The sequence below is a fragment of the Oncorhynchus keta genome, unplaced genomic scaffold (genome assembly GCF_023373465.1).
Source record: "Oncorhynchus keta strain PuntledgeMale-10-30-2019 unplaced genomic scaffold, Oket_V2 Un_contig_6244_pilon_pilon, whole genome shotgun sequence".
Lineage (NCBI taxonomy): Eukaryota > Metazoa > Chordata > Actinopteri > Salmoniformes > Salmonidae > Oncorhynchus > Oncorhynchus keta.
This window is the reverse complement of record NW_026288751.1, coordinates 792,073-805,519: the sequence shown is the minus strand read 5'-3', so window position 1 is coordinate 805,519 and position 13,447 is coordinate 792,073. Positions and strand designations below refer to the sequence as shown.

Below are 13,447 nucleotides of genomic sequence, written 5' to 3'. Positions count from 1 at the left end.
GGTCGGAGGCCGGAACATAGTTGCACTGAACAAGAATATAAACGTAACATGTAAAGTGTTGGTCCCTTCTTTCATGAGCTGAAATAGAAAGATCCCATAAATATTCCATACGCACAAAAATATTTTTTCTCAAAAATGTTGTGCACAAATTTGTTTACATCCCTGTTAGTGAGCATTTCTCATTTGCCAAGATAAACCATCCACCTGAAAGGTGGGCATATTTAACAGCATGATCATTACACAGGTGTATCTAATGCAGTGGACAATAAAAGGCCACTCTAAAAATGTGTGCAGTTTTGTTACACACCACAATGCCACAGATGTCTCAAGTTTTAAGGAAGTGTGCAATTGGCATGCTGACTGCAGGAATGACCACCAGGGCTGTTGCCAGAGAATTGTATGTTAATTTCTCTACCATAAGAGTTCATTAACGTCATTTTAGAGAATTTGCCAGTACGTCCAACCGACCTCACAACCACAGACCACATGAATGACTTCTTGTTGGCGAGTGGTTTGCTGATGTCAATGTTGTAAAGTGCCCCATGGTGGCGGTGGGGTTATGATATGGGCAGGCATAAGCTACGGACAACGAACACAATTACATTTTATTGGTGGCAATTTGAATGCACAGAAATACCATGACTAGATCCTGAGGCCCATTTGTTAAGGTACTGTATCTGTGACCAACAGTTCCATATCTGTATTCCCAGTCATGTGAAATCCATAGATTAGGGCCTAATTCATTTATTTCAATTGACTGATTTCCTCATATGAACTGTATCAACTAAGCCCTAAAATAGATTGTTTTGAAAATAGCAATAATTTCATATCTTCAGTACATTTAGACACAATCACATATCCATTTTTTGTGTGTGGGAATACTTGGGAACAGATTTATTAAATGAAACACATTTTTTGCTGAATTCCTGGTGATTTTAGTATTTTTTGACAAAATATTCAACAAAAAAATGTATAAATAATAAGAATTGGCTAAAAACTTTGGAGGGCCTAAAAAAATCTCCCGTAGGCCGGTTTGGGCCCCTGGGCCACCTGTTGCCATCCTCTGCCCTAACTCATCCCCCTGCATCGCTCTGTGTGTGTGACAGCCCTTGCTGATCAAAGCCTTACACAGCTCCCATAGGAATCACATAAGGAGAGAGGGAGGATATGAGAGGAAAGGGGAAAGCATTGGAGGAGAGGAGAAAAGATGAGGAGATGAGAGGAATAGTAGAGAATGGAGGAAGAGAGCAGGAAAGTAAAGGAGAGGAGAGGAAAGGAGAAGAGTAAAGGAGAGAAGGAGAGGATTAAAGGAAAGCAGAGAGACGGGAGGAGAGGAGAAACAGGCCTGGTTATCTGAGCTGGAGATATTGTAGTCATTCTGATCCCTCTCCCCTCTCCATCCTCCTCTTTTGTTCTCTCTCTCTTTCTCTCTCTCTCTCTCTCTCTCTCTCTCTCTCTCTCTCTCTCTCTCTCTCTCTCTCTCTCTCTCTCTCTCTCTCTCTCTCTCTCTCTCTCTCTCTCTCTCTCTCTCTCTCTCTCTCTCTCTCTCTCTCTCTCTCTCTCTCTCTCTCTCTCTCTCTCTCTCTCTCTCTCTCTCTCTCTCTCTCTCTCTCTCTCTCTCTCCATCACAGACAAGCTGCTCCTTGAGCCCAGGGACAGAGAATGTCTGCCCGCAGTTCTATGAGACCAAGACAATGCTATCGATTTTTATATGATATTGCATCAAATGGTTTCATCGTTCAGGGAGCACCAAACCAGGGCTGCTATTTCGTTTTCCCTGCAGTGGATGGGAGCATTGTTTGTGCCATCCATCGACTGGCTGGATTGAATTGGACTAGCAGGGAATTGCATGCGTCGTTATCATCGGATGAGTAACTTCAGAGAAAATGAGGAGAATAAAAAGCTACTTCAAATACTCCAGGTTATTTGTCTTGTTGAAAATAGCAGAAGTTGATGTGCTGCTCTCTCTCTCTCTGTGCTGTAATGAGATGGTTGAGGAGCGTCTCTAAGACAACAGAGGAGAGGGTTTGGGGAGTTCAGCGAGCTTCTTCCTGTTTGTCTTTCCTCTATTAGAATCCACTTGTGGAGCTTCAGATCAAAGCTGTATCTGAAGCATCATCTGCTAACAGCCTGTGCCATGTCTATTTGACTTGCTAATTCCACTCATCATCATTATTATCATTGTTATTATTAAGTGAAATCCTGTGGCAGGCAGGGCCCTGTATTCACACACTTTAGTGTCTCTGTGTGTTTTGATTCTTCTCATCTCAGCCTCCTGCCATCTGTTGCTTTTTATTGACATTTTTATTCAACCTTTATTTATCCAGGCAAGTCAATCAAGAACAAATTCTTATTTACAATGACGGCCTGGCAATTCCACAGTTGCATGATGAACCCTTCCTTTAATAGGGGATATAGTCAACTCAATGCCAGGCGACCGTCTGCGAGGGAATGCAGCAGAAATAAAAACACAGGCCACAGGTCCAGAGGGGTGGACGTTAGGGGAGGGCCAGCTAGTATGGGCCAGACTGTTGAGGCGAGGACGGAGAGTGTGTCGCCCTTGCGAGAATTCCTCTCGCTGCCCAACGCCAACGCTTTTGATTTCCACTCTGGGCGTACGCAGCCCTCCATAAAACATTCAGAAGGCTTTGACCCCTCAGAGCTCCGACAGAGTGAAGGATGGAGGGAAAACAGGTAAGATGTTTTAAAAAGGCTCAAGTTTGACCTTAGTATTACAAGAGGATTTTTTTCAGGATTTAATATCTGAGTCCCCCCACTTAAGGCATTTCTGAAATGGACCTAATACAGTCCCTCAATACCCGAGATCTCAGATGATTCATAGATATCCGCTGGACATGACTCCCTGTAATGTTAAGATTTATAATAATAGCTCCTGGCACTATCCCTTTGGTATACCCTTCCAAGTAGACCTGCCATTCTGCTACAGACAGCACAGACAGACAGCACAGACAGAAAGACAGACAGACATACCATTCTTTGCTTGGGAGCTCATCATCTTAGGGGTCCGGCGACAGTTAGGGTCAGTGCCCATTGAGACGTGTTCTGACCATGGTGTGTGTGTGTGTGTGTGAGTGGATCCTGGAGGACTTACTTAATCACTCAGGGTTCATGTGAGGAGCAGCACTGCACCCGAGATGGTATATGTATAGATGGGTTGACGTAGTGGAAGAATGTGGGTGTCCCTCTGACCCAGTGAGACTACCCCCTCCTCTCCTACTACTCTCCTCTGCTCTGCCCACCAGGGGGGCTCCTGGCCTCTGGTGAACCCCTTCCTGTCTCTCTGGGAACTCCCATGTCAGGGTGACATGCTGAATCTCCTGCCTGGCTGCACTCATCTACCCAGGCCTTGATCTGCTGGTTGGAGAAGTACTGGGTCTGAGTACCCCCTCTCTCTTTCTCTCTCGCTCTCTCGTTCTCTCTCTCTTTTTCTCTCTTCCTCTCTCTCTTTCTCTCTCCCTCTCTCGCTCCCTCTTCCATTCACAGCCTTTTCAGATCTGATTACTGTGAAGCCCCCAGGGCAGGAGCGAATCAGGAGCGAGAGAGTTATTGAGAAAATGTCCCCCTCTCTCTTTCTCTCTCTCTCTCCCTCCCTCTCTCTCTCTCTCCCTCTCTCTCTCTCTCCCTCTCTCTCTCTCTCAATGGCCTCCTGATCACCAACTCCCTCGCCCCCATCTACGAGGCGGCCAGGAGACGGAGGCTGAATGACAATAGGGTCTCACCTCATCTCTCTAGATATATCTTCAGGTGGCCTTGTATATCGCCACGTGGTGGTGTGTGCTATAGACTAACACCTGTTCTATGAATTATGTTTATTTATGCTGTCAATTGGTAGAGGGGGTGCTGATTGGGTAGCTTATCACATAACCATTAGTCATTCAACCACACTTCCTCATGGAGAGGGTTCCTGGTTGGTGAGGAACATCTTAGTGTAGTAGAATCATAGTAGAACCATTGTGGGATGGTACGTCTCATAGTGAAACCATAGTCTTGTAGCGGAACCGTAGTGTTGTAGTGGAAATGTAGTCTTGTAGTGGAACTGTAGTCTTGTTGTAGAACCATAGTCATGTAGAGGAACCATAGTCTTGTAGTGGAACCATAGTCTTGGAGTGGAACCACAGTCTTGTAGTGAAACCATAGTCTTGGAGTGGAACCACAGTCTTGTAGTGAAACCATAGTCTTGTAGTGGAACCACAGTCTTGTAGTGGAACCACAGTCTTGTAGTGAAACCATAGTCTTGTAGTGGAACCACAGTCTTGTAGTGAAACCATAGTCTTGTAGTGGAACCACAGTCTTATAGTGGAACCACAGTCTTGTAGTGGAACCAAGAAGCTGCAGTGTGGCACCGTGTGGAGGGAACCGTGAGAAACTGACAGAACTTCAGCACTTGTGTGACATTTATCATGAGGCAGAGATTGTCATTCATTTGTGCAAACTTGTGTGCTGGGCCTAATGGGCTGCTGTTGGCCATGCTGATGAGCCCTGATGGATGACTGGTAGGACGGCCAGCGACGATGAGGGAGGAGTGATACACTGTCTGTCAGTCAAGTCAGCAGAGCACACACGCTCACACACACACACACCATGTTACAGCAGCACTACACGCCACGCTGCAGTGCCTCTCTGACAGATGGGACCTCTCAGACACACTCAGCTTTAAGGAAACACTGATTTTGGGGCTCACTGGGACCCACTGTATTATTTCTCTTTAATTGCTATACACATCTGAATATATCACACAGTTTATTGTTTAAACTGCCTTCATTTCGCTGGACCCCAGGAAGAGCAGATAATGGGCATCCATAATAAATACAAATACAGTGTTTATTTTGTTTTGCATTAATCAATTATTTTCTCAATTTCTCAAATGCCACCGTGCAGTGCTTTACAACTACAAGCCTGAAATCCTCTCTTTTGGACACCTCTTCCTGAGTGTCCTGTGTTTTGTTGGAGGTGCTTTGAGTTAGTCAGAAGGTGATGTGTCCACATTTTCCAAGTAGATAGTTTCAAGGGAGATAGTTTTTGCACACTGGGGCAGGAAGAGAAACTGTGGCGCAATGTGAATGTGGTGGAGTTTGGGTTTGGAAGCAGACTGGTAACTGTCATCAGCTGCTGCCATTGGATTTGTAGCTAGATGTTTCATCTCAGCAGGTTGTAACAGAGTTAATTATCCTCTACTCAAAATATATTCATTCAATGAAAAGACCAGAAGGTACATTTCAGGAGGGAGAAAGCTGCCGCTCCAACTCTGAGTCAGGGCTGACCTTGTCAAAGTGACACAACAGAAGTAATATTTTGAAGTAAAGCTGTTCTAGTGGGAGTTGCTTTAGCACAGAGAGAACTACAGGCAGAGGGAAGTGGCAGAGGCAGAGAGAGAGAGAGCGAGAGAGAGAGATTAGAGTGAGTAAGAGAGACGTCTGTATAATCTAACTCAGGGGAGAGGAAACAGACCAGAGGCCTCACATTTCAGGATTTCTATTTGGTTTCTGGTGCTCACTTTCCCATTGTAAAATAGATGTTCTCCGACGTGGAGACATATAGCTCCTGACAGATGTTTTTCTGCGTGCGTGCATGTATGTTTGTGTGTGTGATGGGGGAAATATTGATTTCTGTGTCATAGGCAAAGTTGCTGTACATGTATCAGTAATGACCACAGTCCCAAGTCTCTCATGTCATTTAATTCAAGTTGCAGGGAGTTCTGCTCTCCTGGTAAACCTGCGCCTTTCTCATACGTTTCAGCTTACCTTCCCCCCTGTGATTGCCAGTAGTATCCCTGATTGGAGGGAGGTGTCTTGTCCTAACCTTCCTGTTCCTGTTTTATGTCTCTATTTTGGTTTGGTCAGGGCGTGAGTTGGGCTGGGCATTCTATGTTTTTCACTCTATGTTTTGTTCTGTGTGTTGTATTTCTATGTGTTTGGCCTGGTATGGTTCCCAATCAGAGGCAGCTGTCAATCGTTGTCTCTGATTGAGAACCATACTCAGGTAGCCTGTTCCCACCTGTGTTTGTGGGTAGTTGTTTTCTGTTTTTGTTTTCTGTACCAGACAGAACTGTTTCGGTTTCGTTCATTCTCTTTTGTTGTTTTTTCATTCAGTGTTCAATACATAATAAAAGATGAACACGTACCACGCTGCACCTTGGTCCTCGCCTTCTTCAACCCACGACACCTGTTTACAGGAGGCTAGGAATATCAGGGAACAGTAGGATGGTTCTGATGTTATAGTTAATGGCAGGTTGCCCCTCTCTTTGACAAGAGTCATTTAGTCATCCCTCCAATCGAAGCAATGATTTCTTGATTTCTGCTCTCTCCGCCATCCCGACCGCCTTCCTATATGAATGCATAATGAACACCTATCAAGTAGTGGCTCAGATCTGTAAATGGGAGTAGTGTGCTTTTAAAATGGGCCATATTTTAGTGAACTGCTTCAAGGTAATGTTCTTAAATGTATCATTTATGATATTCCTCAATAGAGAATGATCACTGCCGCAGGGATGAATTTTCAGTTAGTGGTCAATTTCTTAGTCAGGTCCCCTGACATGGCCAACCAATTACCGTAGTGAGCAGGGAGGCAGGCAGGCAAGGAGGCAGGCAGACAAGAAGCACTGCTTCCAGCCCACACTGAATGAAGAAGGGAGGGAAGGCTGTAATCTTGAGGTGTGTATACTTGAGGATCTGAATGTTGAAAGATACTATGTGCAGTACCAGTCAAAAGTTTGGACACATCCAGGGTTTTTCTTTATCGCAAATTAAATTAAATAAATATATTCAAACACAAGCTTAGCCTTTTGTTAACAACACTGTCATCTCAGATTTTCAAAATATGCGTTACAGCCAACGCTAGACAAGCATTTGTGTAAGTTTATCATGGCATAATGCTATGCTAGGCTCTACTGGCAGCAGGCAACATTTTCACGAAAATAAGAAAAGCAACCAAATTAAATCATTTAGCTTTGAAGAACTTCAGATGCTTTCACTCAGGAGACTCCCAGTTAGATAGCAAATGTTCCTTTTTTCCAAAAATATTATTTTTGTAGGTGAAATAGCTCCCGTTTCTTCATCATGCATGGCTGAGAAATCGACTGGAAAATGCTACAACTATAACGCCAAACTTTTAAAAATATTTGCTCCATAATATCGACAGAAACACGGCAAACGTTGTTTAGGATCCATCCTCAAGGTGTTTTTAACATATATATTCGATAATATATCCGTCAAGGCAATTGGTTTCTCATAAGAAGCGATTGGAAACATGGCTACCTCAGTATTTTACGCAAGGTTTTCTGCGGGAGACACCATGTGACCACATGCTATAATGGTCCCTTACAGCCATTCTTCAATGGAAATGCCTAAAAAGACGTCACAATGCTGTAGACACCTTGGGGAATACGTGGAAAACGTAAGCTCATTCGTAGCTCATTCACAGCCATATAAGGAGTCATTGGCATGAGGCGGTTTTAAAAAATGTGGCACTTCCTGGTTGGATCTTTATCTGGGTTTCGCCTGTAACATCAGTTCCGTGGCACTCACAGACAATATCTTTGCAGTTTTGGAAACGTCAGAGTGTCTTCTTTCCAAAGCTGTCAATTATATGCATAGTCGAGCATCTTTTCGTGACAAAATATCCTGTTTAAAACGGGAACGTTTTTCATCCAAAAATTAAACTAGCGCCCCCTAAATCCAAGAGGTTAAAGAAGAAGTTACAGGTCTGTGAGAGCCAGAAATCGTGCTTGTTTGTAGATGACCAAATACTTATTTTCCACCATAATTTGCAAATAAATTCATTAAAAATCCTACAATGTGATTTTCTGGATTTTTTTTCTCATTTTGTCTGTCATAGTTGAAGTGTACCTATGATGAATATTACAGGCCTCTCTCATCTTTTTAAGTGGGAGAACTTGCACAATTGGTGGCTGACTAAATACTTGTTTGCCCCACTGTATTATTTGACAAAAACATAATCATTTCCAACCTTGTCTTTGTATACGATCACATACCGTGCCATAAAAAAGTATTCACATTGCTTTACTTTTTTTTGCATTTTGTTGTGTTACCGCCAGAATTTAAAATGGATTCAATTGAGATTTTGTCACTGGCCTACATATAATACCCCATAGGGCTCTATTTTAATAAACCTAACCCCATGGTGAATCTAAGTGCAGGCGGTAGCGCTATTGGTTCAGGGATGTGTCGAGGCTTGGCCCCTCACTGACCAATCAGAACGTGCTCCATGGAGAAATATGTGGTTGCTTCAGGTTGTGTGTTTACAGTCTTTTATGTGTTGCCTTGGAATCAACTCAAATTCCAATGTTAGTCCGTTATAGTTTGTTAAATGACTTACAGAAACAAAATAACAAAATGTAGACCTATCCCATCTTTGATAAATAGGTTAACTTGAACCCATTTGCAGTCCACAATGTTCTAAGTAATTGCATGGCTTCAATAGCATTCACACTGATATAGGGGCTAGGCCTACTGTAAATTACATTATGGCTGAGCATGGACATTGTCAATAAGCAAGATAAAATTAATTATTGATAAGGCCTAAAAAGAGAACTAATAATTCTAATGAATTTCTAAACAAAACGAAACAACAACAACAAAGGCTAGGTCACATTTACAGACACCATCATTTCTCCCCGTGGGCCTGTAATAGTAAAACACAAACTAGGAGGGTTTTATTCACATCCAAAACTGGACCTGCATGTCTAAAATAATGGGAGTATTATTTCTTAAGACTGCGTTGTTGGTTAAGGGCTTGTAAGTACTTCACTGTTGTATTCGGTGCATGTGACAAATCAAATTTGATTTGATTTAATAGAGTTTAACATGATTTTTCAGTGACTACCTCATCTCTGTACCACACACATACAATTATCTGTAAGGTCCCGCAGTAGAGCAGTGAATTTCAAACACAAAGACCATAGAGGTTTTCCAATGTCTCGCAAAGAAGCATTTGTAAATGGGTAAAAGCTGACATTGAATATCCCTTTGAGAATGGGGAAGTTACTAATTACCCAGTCACTACAAAGATACAGCCGTATCTCAGTTGCCGGAAAGGAAGGAAACCTCTCAGAGATTTCACCATGAGGCCACAGAGTTTTTAATTTACCTTTATTTAAAGGTAAAATCAGTTAAGAACACATTCTTATTTTCAATGATGGCCTGGGAACAGTGGGTTAACTGCCTGTTCAGAGGCAGAACAACAGATGTGTAGCTTGTCAGCTTGGGGGTTTGAACTCGCAACCTTCTGGTTACTAGTCCAACGCTCTAACCACTAGGCTACGCTGCCGAATGTGATGGGAGAACACTGAGGGTTGATTGTAGTTACTCAACAATACTAACCTAAGAAGGAAGGCTGTACAGAATAAAAATATTCTAAAACATGCATCCTGTTTGCAACAAGAAACTAAAGTCAAATTGCCCAAAAAATACAATCATCGCAACTCTGCAGATTTTGTTGTGAGGATATAGAAGCTATAGGCCATTTATTTTTGGTATTGCCCTCAGGTAGCCTGTTTCTGGTCTCAGGTGCAGGAATGTCTGAAAATGTATAACATTGATCTAAAATTGACCCTAGAAATAGTACTGTTAGGAGACCTGGAGAGACTGGGTCAGTCAATTACTAAAATACTAATAATCTTAGTAAAAGTATTTATCTTCAACTCGCAATCTGTGGATTCTATTCGATTAGATAGATTGAAATTGAATGTTAAACATCACAGCATAGTTCAAAGATATATGGTGGGGTGGGGGATAGATGGGATGGGCTGAGGGTGACCAGCAGAGATAGATGGGATGGGCTGAGGGTGGCCAGCAGAGATAGATGGGATGGGCTGAGGGTGACCAGCAGAGATAGATGGGATGGGCTGAGGGTGACCAGCAGAGATAGATGGGATGGGCTGAGGGTGGCCAGCAGAGATAGATGGGATGGGCTGAGGGTGACCAGCAGAGATAGATGGGATGGGCTGAGGGTGGCCAGCAGAGATAGATGGGATGGGCTGAGGGTGACCAGCAGAGATAGATGGGATGGGCTGAGGGTGACCAGCAGAGATAGATGGGATGGGCTGAGGGTGACCAGCAGAGATAGATGGGATGGGCTGAGGGTGACCAGCAGAGATAGATGGGATGGGCTGAGGGTGACCAGCAGAGATAGATGGGATGGGCTGAGGGTGACCAGCAGAGATAGATGGGATGGGCTGAGGGTGACCAGCAGAGATAGATGGGATGGGCTGAGGGTGACCAGCAGAGATAGATGGGATGGGCTGAGGGTGACCAGCAGAGATAGATGGGATGGGCTGAGGGTGACCAGCAGAGATAGATGGGATGGGCTGAGGGTGACCAGCAGAGATAGATGGGATGGGCTGAGGGTGACCAGCAGAGATAGATGGGATGGGCTGAGGGTGACCAGCAGAGATAGATGGGATGGGCTGAGGGTGACCAGCAGAGATAGATGGGATGGGCTGAGGGTGACCAGCAGAGATAGATGGGATGGGCTGAGGGTGACCAGCAGAGATAGATGGGATGGGCTGAGGGGGACCAGCAGAGATAGATGGGATGGGCTGAGGGTGACCAGCAGAGATAGATGGGATGGGCTGAGGGTGACCAGCAGAGATAGATGGGATGGGCTGAGGGTGACCAGCAGAGATAGATGGGATGGGCTGAGGGTGGCCAGCAGAGATAGATGGGATGGGCTGAGGGTGACCAGCAGAGATAGATGGGATGGGCTGAGGGTGACCAGCAGAGATAGATGGGATGGGCTGAGGGAAGCTGAGGGTTGGGATATGGAATTGGAGACACGTGGGAGTGGAGTTGCTGTGCAGGGGATAGAATGCCGGTCAAAGATCAAATTTAAAAAATAAAGTCAAAATAAAACATAACAAAAGTAAGTTTGAATGACACTGAGGGACAGTGTTCTTACAGCTAATGCCTGTTTGCCTGAGGCTGATGCTGTGCAGGTGTTTGTACACGCTTACACACACTCACATTCAAATGCACACACGGACACACATGCACTCAAATATATTCCGTTGGCTGTTGTGATTTTCGTGGCCTTGAAGTCTTTTGTTTTTTGCATTGTTGTTTTCTGTTTTCCTCTGTCTTTCTCTTTTTTTCTGTTTTGTTCATTTTGTTGGTTGTTGGTGCATTGGGTGACTGGGGGGCTTGGGGTGGGGAATGGAATGGAATTGTATGGGGGGATTCTACATGTAACCAAAAAGGATTCTTAACAGGGTTATTCTATGGTGACAGCCGAAGAACCCTTTTAGGTCCTTGACTGTGTCGTAAAGAAAACGCTTTTGTACTCTATACACAAATGGCATCTGATTCTGTTGGTGCAAATGATCCAGAATGCAGCAGCCCGCCTGGTGTTCAACCTTCCCAAGTTCTCCCATGGCACCTCGCTTCTCTGTACACTCCACTGATGTCTAGTCAAAGCTCGCGCTACTTGCCTATGGAGCAGCAAGAGGAACTGCCCCTCCCTACTTTTCATGCTATGCTTAAACCCTACACCCCAACCCGAGCACTCCATTCTGACACCTCTGGTCTCTTGGCCCTCCCACCCTTACAGGGTTTCAACACCCGCTCCGCCCAGTCAAAACTCTTCTCTGTTCTGCCATCCTAATGGTGGAACGTGTTTCCCCCTGAAGTTAGGACAGCAGAATCCCTGCCCATCTTACAAAAACGTCTGAAACCCTACCTCTTCAAAGAGTATCAAATCAAATCAAAAGTTATTTGTCACATACACATGTTTAGCAGATGTTCATGCGAGTGTAGCGAAATGCTTGTGCTTCTGGTTCCAACCATGCAGTGATAACTAACAAGTAATCTAACCTAACAATTTCCCAACAAATACCTTATACATGTATTTCAATATATGAATGTGTGATGGCCGAACGGCATAGGCAAGTTGCAGTAGATGGTATAGAGTACATCTACTGCATCTTGCCTATGCCGTTCAGCCATCGCTCATTCATATTATGTACATATTCTTATTCATTCCTTTACCCGTGTGTGTATAAGGTATTTGTTGGGAAATTGTTAGGTTAGATTACTTGTTAGTTATCACTGCATGGTTGGAACCAGAAGCACAAGCATTTCGCTACACTCGCATTAACATCTGCTAACCATGTATCTTAAACAATCCTACCTCGCCCCGACACTCCACCCACCAAAACAAAAAACTATGCCTTTCGTGAACTAACACTCGCACTTGACTTTTCTTTTTAGTAGCTCTGACCTTGCTAATAGCTTTATTAATTGATTTTATTTTATTTAACCTTTATTTAACCAGATAGGCTAGTTGAGAACAAGTTGCCATTTGCAACTGCGACCTGGCCAAGATAAAGCGTAGCAATTCGACACATACAACCACACAGAGTTACACATGGAATACACAAAACATACAGTCAATAATACAGTAGAACAAAAGAAAACAAAAATTCTATATACAGTGAGTGCAAATGAGGTAAGTTCAGGAAATAAATAGGCCATGGTGGCAAAGTAACATAGCAATTAATACAATATAGCAATTAAACACTGGAATGGTAGATTGGCAGAAGATGAATGTGCAGGTAGAGATACTGGGGTGCAAAGGAGCAAAATAAATAAATAAATACCAGTATGGGGATGAGGTAGATAGATAGATGGGCTGTTTACAGATGGGCTATGTACAAGTGCAGTGATCTGTAAGCTGCTCTGACAGCTGGTGCTTAAAGCTAGTGAGGGAGATGTGAGTCTCCAGCTTCAGAGATTTTTGCAATTCGTTCCAGTCATGGGCAGCAGAAAACTGGAAGGAAAGACGACCAAAGGAGGAATTGGCTTTTGGGGTGACCAGTGAGATATACCTACTGGAGCGCGTGCTACGAGTGGGTGCTGCTATGGTGACCAGTGAGCTGAGATAAGGCGGGGCTTTACCTAGCAGAGACTTGTGGATAACCTGTAGCCAGTGGGTTTGGCGACGAGTATGAAGCGAGGGCCAACCAACGAGAGCGGACAGGTCGCAATGGTGGGTAGTGTATGGGGCTTTGGAGACAAAACGGATGGCACTGGAATAGACTGCATCCAGTTTGTTGAGTAGAGTGTTGGAGGCTATTTTATAAATGACATCACCGAAGTCGAGGATCGGTAGGATGGTCAATTTTACGAGGGTATGTTTAACCAGTCTAACCAGACACCCAGGTATTTGTAGTTGTCCACGTATTCTAAGTCAGAGCCGTCCAGAGTAGTGATGCTGGACGGGCGAGCAGATGCGGGCAGTGATCGGTTGACTAGCATGCATTTAGTTTAACTTGCGTTTAAGAGCAATTGGAGGCCACGGAAGGAGAGTTGTATGGCATTGAAGCTTGTCTGGAGGTTAGTTAACACAGTGTCCAAGGAGGGGCCAGAAGTATACAGAATTGTGTCGTCTGCATAGAGGTGGAACAGAGAATCAC

The 13,447-nt window shown here is 44.1% G+C and overlaps 1 protein-coding gene across 19 annotated transcripts in view; it reads left to right on the top strand.

Moving 5' to 3' along the window:
* LOC118391807 (RNA-binding protein Musashi homolog 2) overlaps positions 1 to 13,447 on the top strand; it is a 390,497-nt gene that overhangs the window by 291,410 nt on the left and 85,640 nt on the right. The window lies entirely within an intron of this gene.